We start from the raw sequence: 12,863 nt of genomic DNA, 5'->3' as shown, positions 1-12,863 counted from the left end.
GGGAAACACTGAATTCCACAGTGACTTCTATGATGATGTTAAATTCCTTCAAGAGACACACAGATGGTCACTTAAGTCCAGACTGCACTTTGTCCCACTGCTCATGTCCTCCAGGACACACCATGGGACACACCATGAAAGCACTAGTTCCCCTAGGGGCCATATTGCCATGGAGATAACACTTCTGTCTCCTCTAACAAGAATAAGCCCCTTTTCCAAGGTAATCCGGGAGTAGCTCTTCCAGGCACCATGGCAGGGACTGATCAGCACATTATTGTCTTGATAACAGAGATAATTATCATGCAGGGTGACCCGCAAAAAGGCCACAGTGAGACTGGAAGCAGTGGTCTTCTACTGGGTCCTGTATCAAGGGGTAAAAGGAAGGCTGGACTCAGGGACATTTGCAGAATGATCTAGGCCAATCTCCTCACTTTACATATGAGGCAAGGGCTGACGGACTTGCCCAAGGATCTTGACTGGTTAATGACAGAACTGACGGGTCTCTTGACTCCCAGTTCCCCCTACAATATCCTTGGTGCACATGCCCCAGCCTAGACAATGCTTGGGTATGTTTGATGCCTCTGCTGGATTTTTTTTTTTTTTAATCCAGGACATTACAATGAAGCTAAAGAAGCTTCAGAGTGCCTCCCCTGCACCAGCTCTGTGCCTCCTTCTACATTTGTAATTTTATGAGGCTTTTTCTTAATAATGTTCTTCCAGATTACACAAGCTTCAGACCCATAAAACATGGGTCCACCCCTAGCAGAGGAGATGTGTCACTTGAGAGGGGAAGGAATCACGTGGAAGAGCTGAAGGGAAAAAGAAAAAACAGGAAAAACCCTGGGGGCAGGTCCAGGGACATTCTCCTACAGCTCATGGGGTGAGTAGGGTGATTTTACCCTTTGTGGCATTTACTCCAAAAGACAAAACGATGCCAAGGGCTCCAGGCAGGAAATCTCTAAACCCCGCATTTGAGGGACAATCGCCCAGAGATGAGAGGCATCAGAGAATAGCTGGGTAGTGCCTGTGACCTGAAGAAGAAAGTCGGATGCAGGAGCATTGGCAACACTATGAGTAAGGTCTTCCCCCACAAGACTCCTGGGGCAATTCTATTTTTATACACAAACAAGAATGCAACCCGGATGATGCCCGAGATGTACGTTCAGCCCACGCTGATGAAGAGAAACTAGGGGAGAACAGCCGGGCGCGGTGGCTCATGCCTGTAATCCCAGCACTTTGGGAGGCGGAGGCGGGCGGATCACCTGAGGTCCTGAGTTCGCGACCAGCCTGACCAACATGGAGAAACCCCGTCTCTACTAAAAAACTACAAAATTAGTCTGGCGTGGTGGTGTAATTCCAGCTACTCAGGAGGCTGAGGCAGGAGAATCGCTTGAACCCTGGAGGGGGAGGTTGCAGTGAGCCAAGATCGCGCCATTGCACTCCAGCCTGGGCAACAAGAGTGAAACTCTGTCTCAAAAAAAAAAAAAAAAAAAAAAAAAAAAAAGGAGAAACTAGCAGAGAATGTTCAGATCCCAGTCCCTAAGCCTGGCAAGCCCCATAGACTCCGCACCACATGGAGCAGTTTCCCCAGCTGGAAAGCGCCCCACTCAGCCCAGGAATCTGAGAGGCAATGCGCCTCTGTAACCACGTGGGGGCGCCCGTCCAAGGCGTCCTCCATCCCCAGCCTCTTAACGACTTTTAAATTTTTATTTTTCTCTCCTTGTTTAAAAATACTGCCCTTGTTATTGAAAAATAAAAACATGGCCGGGCGCGGTGGCTCAAGCCTGTAATCCCAGCACTTTGGGAGGCCGAGACGGGCGGATCACGAGGTCAGGAGATCGAGACCATCCTGGCTAACACAGTGAAACCCTGTCTCTACTAAAAACACAAAAAACTAGCCGGGCGAGGTGGCGGCGCCTGTAGTCCCAGCTACTCGGGAGGCTGAGGCAGGAGAATGGCGTGAACCCGGGAGGCGGAGCTTGCAGTGAGCCGAGATTGCGCCACTGCACTCCAGCCTGGGGGACAGAGCGAGACTCCGTCTCAAAAAAAAAAAAAAAAAAAAAAAAAAAAAACAAAAAACAGAAAAATAAAAACATGAATTGGGAAAAGGCCTGTGGTCTATTAAAGAAAACTGCTTAGTCTATGTTGATATATGTATGCTTCCAAACTTTCAAAACTATAGATATATATAACGTATGTATAGAGTATATATAACCATATATAGTATATATAACGTTATATATAGAGTATATATAACGCTATATATGATGTCATATATTGTTTTAAAGTGTTAATTTCAAAACAAAGACAGGATCGTTCTGTCTTTTTCTCTTAAATATCTCTTTTTCTCTTAAAGTATCATGAACATCTGTCCATACCAAGTTCTTCCCCAAAATGTTCAATGATGGTATTGCGTTCCATTGCTCATGCCATTAAAAAATATTTACTGTAATAAACACATGGTAGAAAATGTTAAGTGGCGTCTACCGGTATATTCCTATTGTTCGAAGTATTTATTCCACTTCAAACACAGATGGGGGGTGAGTTACAGTTGCCCCCCGAAAACAGCCCAAACCTCCAGGCCCAGGACCTCAGGCGGCAGAAGTGCCTGTTCGGGCGCGCCAGGGCCCAGGTGGGCGAGGGGGTCACACTGCCCGAGGTCACCGGGGAGGGCCCTGCCAGTGCACTGGGGCCAGCGCAGTGACTGCGCGCCCGCACTCGGCAGTCGGGGGATGGGTGACGGGTCGGCGAGGGGTTGCGGGGTCAGCGCCGGGTCGCGGGCCAGGCGGGCGTCGCGCCTGCAGTTCGCCTCCGGAGCTGCAGGTGGGGCTGTGCGGCTGCCTGCCTCCAGGAAGCCTCACGGGCCTCAGTCGACCGCGCCGGCTCCCAGGATACAGCGTGGACCTGCCGGGCGCTAAAGGTGTTGGCGCGACTGCGGGCGGCTCCAGGCAGGGGTAGCCAGGGAGGAGCGGCGGCGGGGGCAAGGCCGGGCGGACGCAGTCTGCGGAGAGCACTGGGAGGCGGGGCCTGCGTGGGGCCGCGCGCAGCACCGCGATGACTTTCTTCGGGCCGCGACGGACCGCGCAGGGCCATGGAGGAAGCGGCCGTGGCTACGGTAAGGACGATCAGCGCGCACACGGACTTGCGGCCTGGGTGCCCCGGGCGACCCGGGCCCGGCACACGGGGGCTCCGGCAGTCGGACCGTACTAACGCGCCTGGGGCTCCAGGGAACCGGAGCGCGGGGTCCGCCGGGTCCTACTGCGCCTGCCAGCCGGGACCCCCACTCCGGGCCGAGCCCGAGCGCTGGCGGAACGGTTTTCTCCGCCCCGGGCCGCCCCACGCCAAGTTCCTTGGCCCCTCCGGGGCTTCCTGCACCCGCCCCAGCCGCTGTACCCTAAGTCTGCGTCTCCCCACCCGAGGCTCCTTTCTCTGCCTGGCGCTTTGCCTGTGGGTCCCTCCCCCAGCTCCTCCCAGCGGCTTAGTGGTACCTGGGTGTTGTGTGGCTTGGAATATGCGTTCGCCGACACCCCTTACTTGCCCAGCTCCCCGGGGTCGGCACGGAAGGGGATATAGAGCCAGGTACTGCACTAAGCCCTGTTGAGTCCATAGTCTGTCCTTCTGTCCTCACAGCAAGTCAGTGGGATGGATACTGGTGTTAATCTCTGTCATTGCAAAAGAAAAACCCGGGGCCTAGAGAAGTTAACTTGCCCAGGCTGGCACAACGGGAAGTGTGAAAAGACACACAGTGGCTGTGCGTTCAAGGACCAAGCAGACAGGTACGCAGGCAATAACTGTGCAAAACAGGGGTGAGTGCTGGCGCCCAGGTGGAAGCTTGCGGTGGGCTCCGGGGGGAGGAGCGTCAGGGGGCCGCCTGGTACCGCTGTCCACCCCTCGTGGCCTGATGCTCTCCTGATGCTCTGTGCCTCTGTGATTTGAACCGGGATTTTAAGGAAGGCTAGGATTTCAGGCCCAGCTAGACCTGTGGTACTTTCAGGGAGGGAGGAGTGCCTGGGCAAAGGCGCAGAGAGACGGGACAGTGCAGGGCGTGTTCAGGAACAGAAAGGAGCCCATGAGCCTGGAGAAGATGGTTTTGGTTTGAGGCAGTGGGAAAGGAGTCTGCAGAGAGACACTAGGAAGGGGCCTGCATGGCTGGACTTCATCCTGCGGGTGGGCAGTGGGTGAGGGATCCAGCTCCTCTTACCATCAGCTCCTCTCAAGCAAAGAATTTCGGCTTCCTGGCAGGAGTCTAAGGACAGCCTCACATATTCCAGCCACCAGACAGTAAGAAGCTGGGCTGGAGTGAGCAGCGCACAGTCACCACCTCCCACCACATAGTGTGAGGGCCTTACACAGGGCTTCCTGGCCCCATCAGAATTGTAAGAAAACCATGCACCTTGTTGTCCGTGAGTAAAAGACTAATATTTTCTTAATAAAGTAGTTTATGCAGAGGTTCCTTTCATGCCACACAAAGACCATAATAATGCACATGGAGGAAGGGGAGGATTTCAGTGGATGGGGAGCTGGTGACCAGTTGAAAGGAAGCTTCTGGAGTAAACTCTTGGCGTTTGACTTTACGTGGCAGGGACTGATCTAAGAAAGGAGAGGTAAGGGAAGGAACAGTGGCCTTAGGTGGAGGGTGGACTCAAATCCAGAACCAAACCAGCTCACCCGGGTACTTGCAGGACCACCTACTCCTTGAGAGCAAGACTCCCACCCGCATTGGGGTTTTCGCCTAGAAACAGTTCAGCTTGTCCAGAACCTCCCAGCCTTGAAGACCCCTTAGAGTCCTACCTTCTTTAGGTCCTGCTTCCTTCAAACAGCCAGGCAGGCCCTTTAGTACTGTCCTGGACAAGTTTTTTTTTTTCTGCCTTTGCTCAAACTCTCCTTTTGTCTCTGTTTTTTGAGGTGTCCGTCCACGGTCTAGTTCTCAGTGACTTTCTCTAAGTGAATCCACACTGGTTTCTAGTAGCCACTTACTCATTTTGCAAATAATCACCAACCTTTTGTTGAGGAATTATTTTGCAGATTGTTGTAAGGAGGCGTTGATCCTTGGGCATGGATACCAGGAGCTCCTCTCTGCCCTGCAGGTCCCATTTTCAGATGTGGGTGGCTCACATAGTCCAGCTCCCCACCCAAGGCAATATGTGCTCGTTCTTCCTTGTCCCCAGCTGCCGGTCACTGATACGCCATGTGAATGTTTCCAAGGACAGGGAGGCCCCTCATCTCTCATTAAGATGGTTTTTGCCCATATATAAGTGTAACTTTGTGACATATGTCCATTTTCCTCACCAGACTGTATGTCACCACTCCTGGTACAACTACAAAAATGATCAAGGCCATCATTTTTACCTTGAGCGGGTGGGAATTGGGAAAGAGAAAGAATCTTGTATGGCTCATGCAGTGTCAAAAATCTCTGGACTGATGGAGATTTGCAGTCATGGGGATTTTAGCTTGTGGGGAGGGGCAGATGGGAAGGGGACAAAATGAGACTATCCTGGGGGAAGAGGAACTGGCTATTAGATTTTTATGTTTATTAAAAAGGGACAAAAAATAAGCAGTACTCTTGTTTGTGCTATTTCAGTGAATTGGCTGTGTTTTGTTTGTTTGTTTGTTTGTTTTGCTGCGTCATCGTCAATAGACAGTTCCTGTGTAATCATAAGGGGAGGTGCAGGCTGGGCTATAGTAAATCTGCAGTTAACTATTTCCCCACCGAAATACTGAGCAATGCTAAGTCATTGTGTACGTAGCAAAATTGCCCTGAGTGCCAGGCTTGGGTCAAGGACTGTGGTGTGAAAAGATGCAGTACCATGTTCAGGGAGCCCACAGTGTAGGCGTGGGTAGGAAATGACTGTGTAGGGTGGAAGCACCGTGAGAAGGGTCTGCATGGTGCTGCAGAGGCCTGGAGTAAAGGCGCCCACCCAGACATAGACCTAACATACCCAGACAGGTGATTGCCAGCCTGAGGTCTGGCATGTGGTACAGGATAGCCTCGCTTGTCCACACATATGGGCTCCCAGCCCAGCTCCCCCGTGCCTAGCGAGAGAGGAGCTCAGTGAAGACAATGGATGGAATGAATGATGCCGGTTTCTCTTGTGTTTTTGAAAGATTTCTCCGTGGACAATGGCAGCCAACATTCATGCCATGGAGAGGAAGATTGAATGGCAGGCTGCTCGCCTGCTTTCCCTAGAAAGTCGAACTGGGATGGCCAAGAAGAAGCTGGCGACTGTGAGAAGACAGCCGAGGAGTTTGGGAACCAGCTGGAGGGCAAATGGGCCGTACTGGGGACCCTGCTGCAGGAGTACGGGCTGCTGCAGAGGCGGCTGGAGAATGTGGAGAACCTGCTGCGCAACGGAACTTGGGCAAGCTGGAGGACTAGCAGAAGGAGCTATACAGGCATATGGTGAGGGACAACTGCAAGACGCTGGTCTCCCTGGGTAAGGCCTGACACTCATTATGGGATTTTGGAAGTCCCTGTACTTCTCTCTCCACGTGGTTGTTTTCATGACAGTGATATGTAAATAACCAGAAACGTTGACCTTGAGAGTTGTTACCTCCTGTGAAAGATCAGCCCTGGGTGATGGAGTTAAAAGCTCCCTTTGCCCTGTGTGCAGGGTCCCAGAATACCAGGCTGGGAAAGGTGGTGGCTTCCCTCCTACATAGGCCTGGGATGTGGACCTTTCTGTTGGTGCTGACTTGGAGCAAGGAAGACCCCACCTGCTCTCAGAGCCTGTGTGTAATCGACTCACATTTGAGAAAGACTCTTTCTAATTCAGCCTTCTCCTGCAGACATGCGTGGCCCTTATGGTGACATACCTCGAGGTCAGTGGAGAATATGGGCCAATGGTGCTTCTTGCGGCACACATTTTCTTCATGCCTCAAAACTACTCTTCCCTCATTTTTTTGGGCTACTACTCTCTGCTCTCCTTGATTGATCCTGCCCAGGAAGGGCCTGGACTGTGTTTCTTCCTGGGCTGATTTCCTCTTCTGATTTCCTCTCTGTGACCCTGGAGCCGAGGGCAGCGAGGCCTGTTAGAAAGGACAGTTGTAGAACATACACCCCTTGGTCAGCCTTATGGTTCGGTATGATTAGAAGCACACATTTATTTAAGGTGAATCTGGTTACCAGATATCAGTGTCTCAGATTTCCTTGCAGCCAGTCAGCACCTTTGAAAGTTAAGGGAAGGATAGGTGGACACAGGAGAAAAACCAAATTCCTAAAGTGAAGACCTGCTGGGTCATTTGACCACGGAGATCACATCTCTGCAAGGCTCGACCCCTGATTCCTCCAGAAGACCCGCCCTTAACTGTCCCACCTGCCTTGGTTTTCCCTTTCGTCTGACACTTAAAAAGGTGGTGTTCCGCAGAGGCCCTCCTGTGCTCCACTTGTGTGAAATTAAATGCATCCCCCATGTTCATCATCTCATCTCAGTCAGATTTGCACTTTCCTAAGGGCAGAAGCATGTTCCGAGCTGGCCGCTTGCCAGTCATCATCAGGACATTCATGGTTTTTTGGGGGAACCTACCCCTGATAGTTAATGTGGGTTCTTTTCTATTTCCATAAGTGTCTTGATTGGTCTGAGAAATAAAGGAAAAGAGTACAAAAGAGAGAAATTTTAAAGCTAGATGTCCGGGGAAGACATCATATGTCGACAGATTCCGTGATGCTCCCTGAGCTATAAAACCAGCAAGTTTTTATTAGCAATTTTCAAAAGGGGAGGGAGTGCACGAATAGTGTGTGGGCCACAGAGATCACATGCTTCATAAGGTAATAAACTATCACAAAGCAAGTGGAGGCAGGACGAGATCACAGGACCACAGGATGAGGCAAAATTAAAATTACTAGTGAAGTTTCGGCACACATTGTCATTGATAACATCTTATCAGGAGATAGGGTTTGAGAGCAGACAACCTGTCTGACCAAAATTTATTAGGTGGGAATTTCCTCGTCCTAATAAGCCTGGGAGCACTTGCGGCTTGGGCTTGGACCATAAAAGACGGCAGCCTCCAAGGGGGCCGTTTATAGACCTACCCTCAGGGTGCATTCTCTTTCTCAGGGATGTTCCTTGCTGAGTAAAAGAATCAGCGATAGTTCTCCTATTTGCTTTTGAAAGAAGAGAAATATGGCTCTGTTCCGTCCGGCTCACCGGCAGTCAGAGTCCAATCTCCCTCATTCCCTGAACATTGTTGTTATCCTGTTCCTTTTTCAAGGTGCCCAGGTTTCATATTGTTCAAACACACATGCTCTGCAAGCAATTTGTGCAGTTAACACAATCATCACACGGTCCTGAGGTGGCGTACATCCTCCTCAGCTTACGAAGATGAGGGGATTAAGAGATTAAAGTAAAGACAGGCATAGGAAATCACAAGGGTATTGATTGGGGAAGTGATAAGTATCCAGGAAATCTTCACAATTTATGTTCAGAGATTGCAGTAAAGACAGGTGTAAGAAATTATAAAAGTATTAATTTGGGGAACTAATAAGTGTCCATGAAATCTTCACAATTTATGTTCTTCTGCCGTGGCTTCAGCTGGTCCCTCTGTTTGTGGTCCCTGACTTCCCGCAACAAGAGTTTAGTTCCACCGGTGCATTTTGAGAATCTTCTAGGTGTCAAGGACAGTGCTGAACGCTAGAGGACAGAAAGACGGCTGAGAACACACACTATTGGGCTGGAAAAGAGGGTTACAACCCATGCGCGTCCAGCTTCCCAGCCTGGGTGGGAGGTTCTGGGTGGGTGGGTTTCGTTGTATTTACACCATGTATGGAGGCTTCCCTCACTTCCACAGCATCATTAAACGAGAGTAAAGAGGGGCCTGGAAATATGCTGGTTGCTGGTAAGACCCCGTAACACTCTTTGGCTACATAATATGATGTTCAGCAGCATCCATGGCCTCTACCAACCAGTAGACAAGATGAGGAGACAAACTCCGCTGTCCACCTTGAGCCTGTCGGCAGGGATCCTGTGTGGCCTTTATCCCTGTCCCGTTTATCCAAGGAGCTGGGAATCACAGCTCATCCCTTGCCACATTTGGCCTGGCCCATCTCCTTATGAGACCTCACCTCCTACACATCCCTCCACCCAGCCTGTGGGACTCAGGGCTCAGCAGACCTGCCAGGTCTTGAGTGTTCCCTGCTTGGACTGAGCTCCAGGGGACTGCAGCCCTCTGAGTGCTTGTCATTCTCTTCCCTGCCTGCCTCTGAGCCCAGGCCCACCAGGGACAGGGTCCTCACCTCTCATGATTGCGTCTCTCCCAGCCTCACTCCCTCTCTAGAGACCCTGCCTTTGGGTCTCAGGCCTCGTCTTTTTTGCTGTCTCTGCAGACCTTCCCTCTCTTCTCGTCACTCCCTGCCCTTACTCTTGGCCATGGCAGCCTCCTTGTGGATGGTCCTGTGCCCCCTCCACCCATCCCACGGCCATCCATGACTGTGATAACAGTGACTGCACCACACCTCCATCTCCATCTCCAGCACACCACTTCCCGGTCGCTTCCTGCCGTCCCTTCAATTCCCTGTCTTGTGTCCTGATTCCAGCAGTTTCCAGTCTTTCAAGACCTGCAAGCCATCGACCCTGCTGCCTTTTCACTGGCCTCACCCCTCATTTCCCTCCGTGCCCACCATTATGGTCCCCCCCTTGCACACAGCCTCAGTGCCCTTGCCCCTGTTTTGGTCATTGTATCCACCTGATGAAATCCATTGGTATTCTGCACCTGCAGCCAAACAGCTGCATGTGGCTGCAGAGAACCAGGTAAGCTGGCTGCTCGTGTCACATGACATCCACGACCAGTGACTTCAGTGGGTGCTCTGCCACGCGGTCACACTGTGTTTCCCTAGCCCAGGGGCCGCCAACTGTGGCTGAGGGCCAAATTTACCTCATCTGTTTCTGTATGGCCCACAGCTGAGAATGGTTTTATATTTTAACCCCCTTTGTTTTCATTAAAGAGAAATACACCACTCACTTGCAAGCCCTCCCCATGCCGTCTGCCTGCACCTGTGCCCCCTTCTCTGCCTTCACTCCTGTGACTGCTAAACTGTCGACTCTCCAGCCAAAGCCCCCCTTCCACCTGGCTCTGCATCCCATTCCATGCCACCTTCTCAAGGGCAGCACAAGCAATCCTGCCTTGACCTCGGGGACATCTGCGCTTGCTGTCTCCTGCCCCTTCCCTCCCACTCTTTTACCCCTTCCACCAAAACCTCTCCAACCTCGGTTACCAGGGCCCTCCGTGGTGCTGAATGGTCTGTCTTCTTACTTGGCCTGTTCATAACACTTGCCATGTTGCTCACTTTCCTTGCACCTGCCACCCACCTTCACTGCTCTTTCTTCCCTGGTTCCTGTTGCCCCGTGGAGCCTTTCAGCCCCAGAGCGCCCTTGGTTCTCACACTCCCTCTCTACTCCTTGCATTTCCTCACTCCCATTGTCTCCCAGGGTCTTGGGGCCACACGTACCATCTAGGAATGTGTGCCTCGAACCTGGATTTTTGCCCCAAATTCCACACATCTAGCTGCTTGGCCTGCATCTCTACCTGAGTGTCTCATAGATCTCCCCCTAAACATTCCCAGAGCTGAGCTCCTGTCTTCTCTGAATAGCCTGCTCCTCCCACATTCTCCCCATCCCAGTAAATGGCAGCTCCATCCTTCCATTTGTAGTCAAAACCCGAGAAGTCCTCTCTGACCTCCTCCTCCACATCCCCATTCACTCCACCAGAAACCCTACTGGCCCTGCCTGCCAGGTTTGCCCAGAGTCTCTCCACACCTCGTCCCCTCCACTCTGACACCCAGGCTTATTGTCTCTTGCTGAGGTTGTCACCAGCCCTTCTGCCCCTGCCGTGATCCCCGAGTCTCATCTCAGCCCAGCAGAGTGATCCCTTTTAGACCCAGTCCTGGCTTTCCGTCTGACCCGCACCATCAGCTCACCTCCTCCACTTTTCTCTCACTTCTGCCCAGCTGCACCATCCCTGTTGCTGTCCCTTCCGCCCTGTGCCAGGGCCTTCGCAGTGCCCTCTGCTGGGAGTGCTCCTCAAGCAAATGCCACCTTCAGGCCTTTCCTGTCATTGGTACTGCAGCCCCTCCCCACCCAGGACTCCGGGCCTCCTTTCCTGCTTTGGGTCTTCCATGTCAGACAGCATCGTGTAATATATGTGTTTCCTATTTATACATTTATCTTATGTCAGGTCTCCCTCATTAGAATGTCAGTTTCAAAAGTACAAAAACTTTTTAACTGTTTTCTTCGTATATTCATTCTAGGCACCTGGAATATTGCCCAGCATAGAGTAGGAATTCAATAACTGCTTGCTGGATGTATGCCATGCTTCGTAATTTAAAACGTGTGTGTGTGTATGTGTGTGATGTGTGTTTGTGAAATAATGGATTTTTCATACCATTTAGGTCCCCTAGGCCTCCCTAGGGCAGCCAGTTGTCCTGAATTGTCTATGTTTATCCTTTCTATCCACTTTTTTTTTTTTTTTTTTTTTGAGCCAGAGTCTCGCTTTGTCACCCAGGCTGGAGTGCAATGGTACAATCTTGGCTCACTGCAACCTCTGCCTCTCAAGTTCAAGCGATCCTCCTGCCTCAGCCTTTGGAGTAGCTGAGACTACAGGCGCATGCCACCGCACCTGGCTAATTTTTTGTATTTTTAGTAGTGACAGGGTTTCACCGTGTTAGCCAGGATGGTCTTGATCTCCTAACCTCGTAATCCACCCGCCTCGGCCTCCCAAAGTGCTGGATTAGAGGCGTGAGCCACCGCACCCGCCCTCTATCCAGATTTTAAAATGTCTACTCTGTGTGTTGGTAGTTGTGAACAATATATGGATTTTTGTGTTTTGAAACATTACATAGATGTCGTTATATTTATCACTCATTATTATTATTTCAGACGTATCCATGATACATGTAGATCAAGTTCATTCCTTTTAACAGATGCTTACTATTCCAGAAGCAACTCTATTGTAACTTATTTTCCATTCCTCCACTGATTGGTGCTTAAGCTTTTTCTGATTTTTCACACTCACAAGCAATACTGTAGTGATCATTCTTGGGCCTCTTTGTGCCCCTGTGGGGATGCTACTTCAGGAAACAGACCCAGCAATGGCCTCACCATATCATAGGCTTGCTTGATATCGTCTCTGCTGTTGCCATATTGCTGTCCCTAGGCATACCCCAGTGCCACCGGGTGCTCCCAGCAGCAGCTATGAAGAACCTGTTTCCTTACGTCTTTGCCCAGTTTCTATAATTACATTTCTGCCAACCTGATGGGTGGAGATCCTGGTCCTAATTCAGGATACTGGAGGCCTGAGCTTCAGGGCTCAAATAGATTTCGTGCCTAGTCCTGGCTCTGCTACTTGTGCTGAGCTAATGGTTTGAGGCCAACATGGACTGGGTCCCCTCTGCTAAAGTGTCTCCCTTTTAAAGGCAAGGACTAATAAGTGAGGAGAGGGAAGAAGAGAAGACAGTCGAAAAAATGTAGGACGAGGCCCAAAGTAACCCCACTGGGCAGAGGGTGAAAGTGAAGTGGAGAGAGTATGGGAAGTAGGTTAGAGAAGATAAAACTGAAGTAGGAGAGAAGGAGAGAGGAAGCTTCCAGCTCTAAACAGTAATTCTCCAAATTGTTGCCCCACACAGGGACTGAGGAGGAGGCTGCAGGATTCTAGGCAGGAAAGATTTCTAGAAGTCCTCTGATAGGTCCATGGGGAAGGACAGGGTAAGTTCACAGCCAGATAGAGGACTGTCTGAATGAAGTCATTTGCCAGTGGTTCACTGAAAATGATGAGAAATTACAGTGTATATTAGATCCTTGGGCCTGGGAACATAGGTGAAACAGTGTCAATCAGGAAAGTCGAAACAGATAGGAGGGCACATTTTCAGGGCAGAG

The 12,863-nt window shown here is 50.9% G+C and overlaps 1 pseudogene; it reads left to right on the top strand.

Annotated features, from left to right (window-relative positions):
* The first annotated feature begins 2,832 nt into the window (after nt 1–2,832).
* The window catches only part of LOC103227199 (zinc finger protein 746-like), an 89,107-nt pseudogene continuing 79,076 nt past the window's right edge, over nt 2,833–12,863 (top strand).

This window comes from Chlorocebus sabaeus, chromosome 21 (genome assembly GCF_047675955.1).
Source record: "Chlorocebus sabaeus isolate Y175 chromosome 21, mChlSab1.0.hap1, whole genome shotgun sequence".
Taxonomy (NCBI): Eukaryota; Metazoa; Chordata; class Mammalia; order Primates; family Cercopithecidae; genus Chlorocebus; species Chlorocebus sabaeus.
The sequence above is the reverse complement of the archived record's forward strand: the minus strand, read 5'-3'. Positions and strand labels throughout refer to the sequence as shown.